The 9,956-nt window shown below is 32.4% G+C and overlaps 1 protein-coding gene across 3 annotated transcripts in view; it reads left to right on the top strand.

Annotated features, from left to right (window-relative positions):
• The first annotated feature begins 594 nt into the window (after positions 1–594).
• Positions 595–9,956, top strand: part of LOC144978349 (prestin-like) — a 33,849-nt gene continuing 24,487 nt past the window's right edge. For 2 of the 3 annotated variants that reach the window (XM_078924258.1, XM_078924260.1), the window contains exon 1: positions 595–1,194. The gene's annotated coding sequence lies outside the window, so the exon portion shown is untranslated. Of the gene's footprint in view, positions 1,195–9,145 lie in introns of those variants that run through there. The other variant, XM_078924259.1, reaches the window with a different exon arrangement.

Genomic DNA, 9,956 nt, shown 5'->3' with positions numbered 1-9,956 from the left:
TTTGGGAAATGGTTTAAGGATATTGTTTTGAGTCTTGTTACAATTACGTCAACTTAAGGATGACTTGAACGGCTGAAATAAATAGTGTTTTTGTTTTATATCATGCCTGGGGAATATGAAGCATTGAGCAAATAGAATCCACGGAATGCTCGACATACATGTTAATCTTTTTTTATCTTCAATATCAAAAATATTTACATTTAATCACTTGAATATATTTGTATTCATTCCATAAATTTTGATATCTTCTCCATAGAGGTAATGACAACAACTTTTGATGCAACAATTTTTTTCTTAAAGCACTAATGAGCTAATGAGAAGACAAAATGTATAATCTATATATAGTAACATTGTGACTTGTATGTATAGCACGCGTCGCGGCTTTTTGAGTCATATATAAATGGAGAGATGCTATCCACGAAAGACAGTCATGTCACTTAGGTGACGTTTCCTTCTTTTTACTGTCATATACAGCAAAAGGCTACTACTGCCTACCTTTCGACCACTACAACTACCACCTATTATCAACGACAAAATATCGGTGACAGCAACAACAAAGAATTATATTCGATATTCCGGAGTACCTGAGCGTAATCTGAAGAGAGGTGCTCATATATTATAAATACTATAATATAATATATGGCACAGTATAACTTGATACAATATTTTTAGTAATCACCAAAATTCGTTTTCGGGTCCCTTGTCGTTTGCTGCGTTTTTTTGGGGTTTTTTTTTTCACCTTTTCGTTTGTTTTGGTTGATTTCTCAAATTTCCGCGTCTCTTGCCAACATTAACAAAATAGACATCGTCAAAATAGTTGATGTAGAAGTTGTTGTTGCTGTTGGTGTTGTAGCGGTGGAAAAATCGGTCAGTACGTTGACAAGAGTGTTATTGTTTCGGTAGTTGTGGTTGTAAAGCAAGTGGTGGTTGGTGGTTAATTATTATAGCAGTGGTAGTAGTGGTAGTGGTGACTTATTATCCAGTTGTTGTTGATGCATTGGCCTTGGTAAAGTAGCTGAAGCCCAAAAACAGTAGCAGTGGCAGCTTGAGTGGTGATGCAAGCGGATGTTGTTTGAGGTACAAGCTGCCAAGTAGAAGTTAGTGTGGTGTCATTTTCCACGCTGCGCCTGTTGTCGCAGCTAAGGACAGATATTTGTGTGACCTTACAATAGGTTAAACAGACCATTCACAAAGGTGAGTTGTATTTTTTCACTTGATTTGTATGTAGTAAAGACTCTATATAGCTTTCGTCTCTTTTATTTTTATGTAAAGAGTTCAAAACCGCTTGCATCACAATTAAACTATTTGTAAATTTGAATGCTTTACGGTCGAGTTGTATGTAATTCGAATCTGTGAGCGGAGAAAAGTACTCAGGAGTAAAATGAGACCTGACGGTATTAGCGTACTCCCCGTTGAATGGAAAGTATTATATTGGTTATAGCGACTCGGGTATTACATGTTGTGTTGTTGTTGATTCGGTTGCGATCACATAATTTTGTGGATATGGCGCTGTTCAAAATCTAACGCTTTAATAAATACACACGTAGTTACTGAGAACCGTATGACCCATTGCCATTGACCCCGAGTTTATTTCGGTCTCAGTAGCAATAAACAGACGGAAACGATTGTTTGTAAACCTTTGGATAGAACGCTAGTTTATCACAAAGCACTCTGTGCCAGATAAAAGAGACCCAGAATTTGGCCTTACTCTAATACTTCGCTATCTTGATCTAGCATGTTTTGCATCGTCTGTGTTCTCAAATCTGCATCATTCTGGCAGCGCACTGCACTGTTGTTGTTGTTGTTGTTGTCGTTGTCGTCGTCGTCATCATCATCATCATGATCATCAGCATTATTATTATTATTATTATTTATTATCATTATTATATTATTATTATTATTATTATTATTATTATTATTATTATTATAATTATTATTATTATCATTATTATTATTATTATTATTATTATTATTATTATTATTATTATTATTATTATTATTATTATTATTATTATTATTATTATTATTATTATTATTATTATTATTATTATTATTGCTGTTAATATTTTGAAGTTGTTTTGTTCAGGGTACAGTAGAATGCGATTTTTATTCCCATCTTTATTGGGATTTATATTGACATGAGAGCCGAAAGACGAGTCTACGATGACTTTCTTCGAAGTCAATAAGTTAATGAATTCGGTTAAAATCGTAAAATAACACATTATACTCATATCATATTATTTAAATAGTTGTAAGTTTCTGATGAAGATGATGATGTCGGTGATTCTTTCGATGATGGCGATGACGCGATTATGATGATAGTCGTCAAACCAAGTTGCCACAGCAATTTGGAAATATGATAGTTTTGTTTCCTAAATTCTAATCAAATGAAATCATATCTATATAGCTATCTTGTGTCGTTGATCTTTATGAGTTATTACAGATAGTGCAATATAATTAAAGTAGAGCAGATTATGAAATACGACCAATCATTAAAACTTTATTGTGCCTAGCCGCGACAGCTGACTACATATTATCATCAATGGAATATTATATGAGATTTATATCTTTAACTTGTGTGTTTGCTTTTTGTTTGTTCGTTTTATTTTTATATAGTTTGTTTGCTTGTTTGTTATTTTAAAAAGATATTTGTTCCTTTTAGAATTGGAAAAACTTCAACGAAATTTGCATGAAGATAGGAATGTCTTGTTTACGTAAGATAATTGTGTTGGAAGTTGCCATATTTCTTTTCTTTCTTTTTTGTTTGTTTGTTTGTTTTGATTTGCTTGTTTGTTTGTTTTTTTGGACGCAATTTAGACCCACAATTATGCTGCTTTTACGGATAAATCAGCATCCATTCCATTTTTTGGGGGGATAAAGATTGTAACATTCTTTCACTGCCATTCTCGTATTTCCCAAACCTACAGTCCAAAAAATTGAAATAAGTTCATGTTTATAATAATAATAACAATAATAATAATAATAATAATAATAATAATAATAATAATAATAATAATAATGATAATAATAATGATAATATTGATAACAATAATAATAATAAAACAAGGATAATAATAATAATAATGATGATAATAACAATAATAATAATAATAATAATAATAATAATAATAATAATAATAATAATAATAATAATAATAATAATAATGATAATAATAATAATAATATAATAATAATAATAATAATAATAATAATAATAATAATAATAATAATAGTAACAGAAATTTAAAGATGTCCAATAAACGAACTCAATTTGAAAGACAATGACAGACAACAAAACCTATTATTATAGACCTTTGGAAAACCCGATTTTAGTATACAATAACAGAAAAAAATGATGAGGCATCCCTTTTATACTTTGTTTATATAAATCATAGGAGTCCAAGAAATATGACTCCCTGTGCCCCTCCGATTTGACTTTTTTAAATAAAGATTTTGACGGGCTATGTGATCTCGCCCTTGAATCGGAAGGTCCTGGGTTCGAGTCCTGCTCTGAGCGACGCATAGTTGAATTTTTGGAATGGGCTCTTTGCTCACATTCTCTCATCCTATTCGAGTGTAAAATGAGCTCCTGACCGGTAACGGTGTTATCTGTCGGGGGAAAAAAACACCCTGTAAAATCGACTAGCAATCGCCGTGTCCTCTCCTACATATTGAGTGTTTCTGTTGGCTAGGGACCCCTTGTAAAGCGCTTTGAGCACGATTAGAGATATTGCCCAATATAAAAGCTCACGTTTTTGGTTTTTTACCTCGATAAAAATTCATAAGGTCAAATATTTTGATGCTGTTAAATTTTTACCCTTGGTGAAAACAAAAATAATTCTTGATAATAAATAACATGGTTGTAGTCAGTGGACGGGTATGTTAAAAGAACTCATTAATTCCTACGTTTTGAGTTTCAAATTCGTTCCAAACGTGCGCTTCAAGGTCGCGCAGCGGTATTGGGAACCCTACGTTGGAGTTAAAGAATACCAGACATAAAATTATGTTTTTTTTTTTGTTTTTTAATTTATAGGTTCATTCCAATGACCCCTTTCCACCAACAAAATAGTTCTTATAAACACTGAGGAAATACTTTGTTTCTTACAGACTAAGAAATAGGTCGCGTCCTAAGTACACGAATTATTGCGCACTCAGTACAAGGAAAAGTCATGTATTATTACCCCGCTGCATTCAGAAAATGACACGGTTACGGAAGGCTCTGATGACTGATGGTGGATTGCGCAGAGGTCGTGTACGCATTACGTCCGAAGTAAACGCTTCCTGTCTTGTCTTCTTGTCAACATTATTATTGCTGCTGTTTGTCTCGCGTTTCCATGGTGTCGTTGATAGTTGTGGAAGTGGCAAGTAGATTGTGTTTATCATGTATCTGTGAAGATGACGGTGGTTGTATAGATGAGATTTTTTTTTTCTTTGATGTTAAATTCTTTAAGTTGGAATTTCATTTTTATAAAATGTTAGCGGGGAAGAAGAAGAAGAAGAAGAAAAAGAAGAAGAAGAAAAAAAGAAGAAAGAAAAGAAGAAAAGAAGAGAAGAAAGAAAAAGAGAAGAAGAAGAAAAAAGAGAAAAAGAGAAAGAAGAAGAAGAAGAAAGAAAAAAGAAAAGAAGAAAGAAAGAGAAGAAGAGAAAAGAAGAAAAGAAGATAGAAGAGAAGAAAGAAGAGAGAGAAAAGAAGAGTAAGAAAGATAAGAAAGAAGAAAAGGAGAGTAAAGAAGAAGAAGAAAGAAAGAAAGAAAGAAGAGAAGAAAAGAAGAAAGAAAGGAGAAGAATAAAAAGAATAGGGAAAGAAGAAGAAGAAGGAAGAAAAGAAGAGAAGAAGAAGAAAGAAAAGAAGAAAAGAAAAGAAGAAGAAAGGAAGAAGAAGAGAAGAAGAAGAAAAGAAAAGAAGAAAGAAAGAAGAAGAAGAGAAAGAAGAAAGAAGAAAAAGAAGAAAGAAGAAAGAAGAAAAGGAAGAAAGAAGAAAGAAAAGAAGAAAAGAAAAGAAAGAAAGAAAGAAGAAAAGAAGAAAGAAAAGAAGAAAGAAGAAAAGAAGAAGAAGAAGAGAAAGAAAGAAGAAGAAGAAGAAGAAGAAAGAAAGAAAGAAGAAGAAAAGAAGAAGAAGAGAAAGAAGAAGAAAGAAGAAGAAGAAAAAAGAAAAGAAGAAGAAGAAAAGAAGAAGAAAGAGAAGAAAAGAAAGAAGAAGAAGAAGAAGAAGAAGAGAAGAAGAAGAAGAAAAAGAAAGAAGAGAAAAGAAGAAAAGAGAAAGAAAAAGAAGAAGAAGAAGAAAGAAGAAGAAGAAGAAAAGAGAAGAAGAAGAAAAGAAGAGAAAGAAGAAAGAAGAAGAAGAAGAGAAGAAGGAAGAAGAAGAAGAAAAGAAAAGAAAGAAAAAAAAAAAAAAAAAAAGAAAAAAAAAGAGAGAAAAGAAGAAGAGAAGAGAAAGAAGAAAAGAAGAAAGAAGAAGAAGAAAGAAGAAGAAAGAAGAGAAGAAGAAGAAGAAAAGAAAGAAGAAGAAGAAGAAGAAGAAAAGAAGAAGAAGAAGAGAAGAAGAGAAGAAGAGAAGAAGAAGAAAGAAGAAGAAGAAGAAGAAGAAAAGAAGAAAGAAAAGAGAAGGAAGAAAAGAAGAAGAAGAAAAGAAAGAAGAGAAAGAAGAAGAGAAGAAAGAGAAAGAAGAAGAGAAGAAAGAAGGAAGAAGAAGAAAAGAAGAAGAAGAAGAAGAGAAAAGAAGAGAAGAAAGAGAGAAGAAGGAAGAAGAAGAAAGAAGAAAGAGAAGAAGAAAAGAAGAAGAGAGAAGAAGAAGAAGAAGAGAAGAAAGAAGAAGAAGAAGAAAGAAGAAGAAGAAGAGAAAGAGAAGAAGAAAAGAAGAAGAAGAAAGAAGAAAGAAGAAGAAGAAGAAGAAAGAAGAGAAGAAAGAAGAAAGAAGAAGAAGAAGAAAGAAGAAGAAGAAGAAGAAGAAAAGAAGAAGAAAGAAGAAGAAGAAGAAGAAGAAAAGAAGAAGAAAGAAGAGAAGAGAAAGAAGAAGAAGAAGAAGAAGAAGAAGAAGAGAAGAAGAGAGAAGAAGAGAAGAAGAGAGAGAAAGAAGAAGAGAAGTAAGAAGAAGAAGGAAGAAGAAAAGAAGAAGAAAAGAAAGAAGAAGGAAGAAAAGAAAGGAAGAAGAAAGAGAGAAGAAGAGAAGAAGAAAGAAGAAGAAAAGAAGAAGAAGAGAGAAGAAGAAGAAGAAGAAAGAAGAAGAAGAAAAAGAAGAAGAAGAGAAGAAGAGGAAGAGAAGAAGAAGAAGAAGAAGAAGAAAGGAAGAAGAAAGAAAGAAGAAGAAGAAGAAGAAAGAGAAAGAAGAAGAAGAAGAGAAGAAGAAGAAGAAAGAAGAAAGAAGAAGAAGAAGAAAAAGAAGAAGAAAGAAGAGAGAGAAGAAGAAGAAAGAGAAGAAGAAGAAAGAGAAAAGAAGGAAGAAAAGAAGAAGAAGAGAAGAAGAAGAAAGAAGAAAGAAAGAAGAGAAGAAGAAAAGAAGAAAGAAGAGAAGAAGAAGAAGAAAGAAGAAGAAGAAGAAGAGAAGAGAAAGAAGAAGAAGAAGAAGAAGAAGAAGAAGAAAAAAGAAGAAGAAAGAAGAAGAAGAGAAAGAAGAAGAAGAAGAAGAGAAAAGAAGAAAGAAGAAAAGAAGAAGAAAGAAGAAGAAGAAGAAGAAGAAGAAGAAGAAAGAAGAGAGAAGAAGAGAAGAGAAGAAGAAGAAGAAAAGATAGAAGAAGAAAGAAAGAAGAAGAAGAAGAAGAAGAAGAAGAAGAGAGAAGAGAGAAGAAGAGAAGAAGAAAAAGAAGAAGAAGAGAAGAAGAAAGAAGAAAGAAGAAGAAAGAAGAAGAAAGAAGAAGAAAGAAGAAGAAGAAGAAGAAGAAGAAGAAAGAAAAGAAGAAGAAAGAGAAAGAAGAAGAAGAAGAAGAGAGAAGAAGAAGATAGAAGAAGAAAAGAAGAAGAAGAAGAAGAAGAAGAAGAAGAAGAAGAAGAAGAAAAGAAGAAGAAGAAGAAGAAGAGAAAAGAAGAAGAAGAAAATGAAAGAAGAGAAGAAAGAGAAAGTAAGAAGAAGAAGAAGAAGAAGAAGAAGAAGAAGAAGAAGAAGAAGAAGAAGAAGAAGAAGAAGAAGAAGAAGAAGAAGAAGAAGTTCCACATTTTCACATGCTTACAAATATCAAATTCTCGAATTAAATTTTATCTAATTATATTAGTCCTCTGCCTCTGTATTATATGTCATCAGATGTCTAACAGAAAGTGAGCAATTCCTAATGAATTGTATTCTCTTCCCTCTCTCGCTCTCTCTCTCTCTCTCTCTCTCTCTCTCTCTCTACTCTCTCTCTCTCTATATATATATATATTATATATATATATATATATATATTAATATATAATATATAATTATGTATATAATTCTATCTCTCTATATATCTCTTACACACACCTTCACATCTCTCAATCTGTCGCTCTCTCGCTCTCTTCCTGCCTAAGTCTCTTCCTCCTCCCCCCCCCCTCTCTCTCTATCTATCTATCTAATACTATAATCTATCTATCTATCTATCTATCTATCTATCTATATCTCTTTCTATCTATCTATATCTCTCTGTCTCTCTCTCACTCACTCACCAACACACACACACACACACACACATACACACACTCACGCACACACATACTTACATACACATTCGCCCTATCTCTCACTCTGTCGCTTTCTCCTACCCCCCCCCCCCTCCATCTCTCTCCTCTCTCTCTCTCTCTCTCTCCCTCTCTCTCTCTGTCTATCTCTCTCTTACTCTACTTACACACACACATACATACACAACAACACACACACACATAAAATATTATATAATATATATATAATATATATATATATTATATAATATATATATATATATATATATATATTGAATCGTGTTTGATACAAATATGGTGCGAAAAGTGCTCGACATGTAGTAATGGAGCGAATTATTATTTTAATATTTACCACACTGTTTGAGACAGTCTACATTAATGTTTCAGGCCTAATTGGCCATCGTCAGGACTGAGTTGGTTTGTTGGCTGTTGTTGTTTGTTGAAGTGGTTCCGGTCAACATTCAACAAACCAGCTCAGTCCTGACGATGGCTAATTAGGCCTGAAACATTAATGTAGACTGTCTCAAACATTGTGGTAAATATTAAAATGATATATATATATATATATATATATATATATATATATATATATATATATATATATATATATATATATATATTAGATTATTATATATATATATATATATATATATATATATATATATATATATATATATATATATATATATATATTAGAGGTGTGTTTCAGAATTAAGTTTCCCTCTTCTATAATTTCACTAATAAGCAACCTAGAACTAACAAAATTTGGGACAATATGACGTCATATCTATGGAAATATCGATGCCAAATTTCAAATATATTGGTTGTCGTGTCATAGAGCTGTGAAGTGGCAAGTTTGTTGTAATTTTGCTCCTTATCTGAACGTAATCGAAGGAAAATGGCAGGGCAAACAATTGATGCAACTTTCTCACGCTACGATATTCGGTTGAATCAAATTTCCACTTCTTCTCTGCAAGTCTGCAGTCGAAATACACGGACACCTTCGTAATGTTTCGGAACACAATACTCTTTCAGTTCAAACTGCTATACATGATGGGTCATTGAAGTTGAAGATGGAAAATCTGACCACAGAAAACAAGGAGAGTAGAAAGTGATGCACATCGGGGTTTTTTCGACACACGTGACTTTAAACTGAACTGGCCAGTCCCAACTGATCAAACAGTATATTTTAACAGATTCGTTCTTAAAGACAAACTGAGAACCAGTGAAATGAAAAAAAAAGAACCACTTTGATTGAACGAGGTGTCATTCTGCATCACGCAGGGACGGCTGGTAATAATGGGCAGGGTGGGCAAATACCAGCCTGTTTTTTCAAGTTATAAGCTGTATTACTAGGTCCGAAATAATCAAATTTAAATTAGATAATTTTAAAAGTTACTACTTAAACTTGATACTTCGTACTGAAATCAATTTGTGTGTATTTTTAATAGATTGCGAATCACCATGCACCCCTGAATGCATAAACCAGGATACGCTCCTGTTCTTTTTTATCACCCCCCCCCCCCCGCAACCACTCCACTCCACTCCGCCCACATCGTCATCTCATCGTCACGTCGCCTGACGGTGAACTCCGATTTTTGCTGTCTGGCCTCTCTAGTACTAGGTCGGGCTAATTCAAATGAGCCCACCTTATTAACCAGTGAACACTAAATAGAGATTTTGGCAAACGAACTTTTTCGTATTTATTGCCTTACTTGTGCTGGTACCATTGATGTAATGACTTTGGGAAGGTTCCAGTATTGAATTAAATTTATTAACTTACTAATATTATATCAATTTAGTATTAATTTGTGTTGTTTTTGTTTATGCATTTAAATTATTTCTTTTTTTTTCTCGTTTTTTTTAAGTACTTCTCAAAACTCATTTATTTAAATTCTTTCTTATTCGTTTTTGTTTTTTTTGTTTTTGTTTTTGTTTTTTAACAAATTAATTTGTTAGTTCTTTTTTTATTATTATTCTTAAAGTAATTACTGCTGTATTTTTATTGCCAGACTAAATAATTTTGCAAAACAATGTAATTTTCTATTGTATTCCCTCTAATAAAATAAAACACTTTTATTCAAAAGTCACGACTAAATAAATATATAAAATACAACCACCATTTTGGTTTTCTAAACAATTGAATTAGTATACGAGAAATACTCTTCTGAGTAAGGAGAGAGTTGAATTCTAAGTTATAGAGGAAATAAATACGTTTAAAGGAAGGGTGGGCAGATTCCGTACTTGCCCGTCCTGAAGCTAATACATACATAAGATGGTTCGCGATGAAGAGGCGGGAAGCTAGGGGTTGGTTGGGGAAGGAGTAA

Source organism: Berghia stephanieae, chromosome 8 (genome assembly GCF_034508935.2).
Source record: "Berghia stephanieae isolate SIO BIC M18660-M18661 chromosome 8, UCSD_Bste_1.3, whole genome shotgun sequence".
In the NCBI taxonomy this organism is placed as follows: Eukaryota; Metazoa; Mollusca; class Gastropoda; order Nudibranchia; family Aeolidiidae; genus Berghia; species Berghia stephanieae.
Note: the sequence above shows the minus strand (reverse complement) of the source record. Positions and strands in the feature narration are given on the sequence as shown.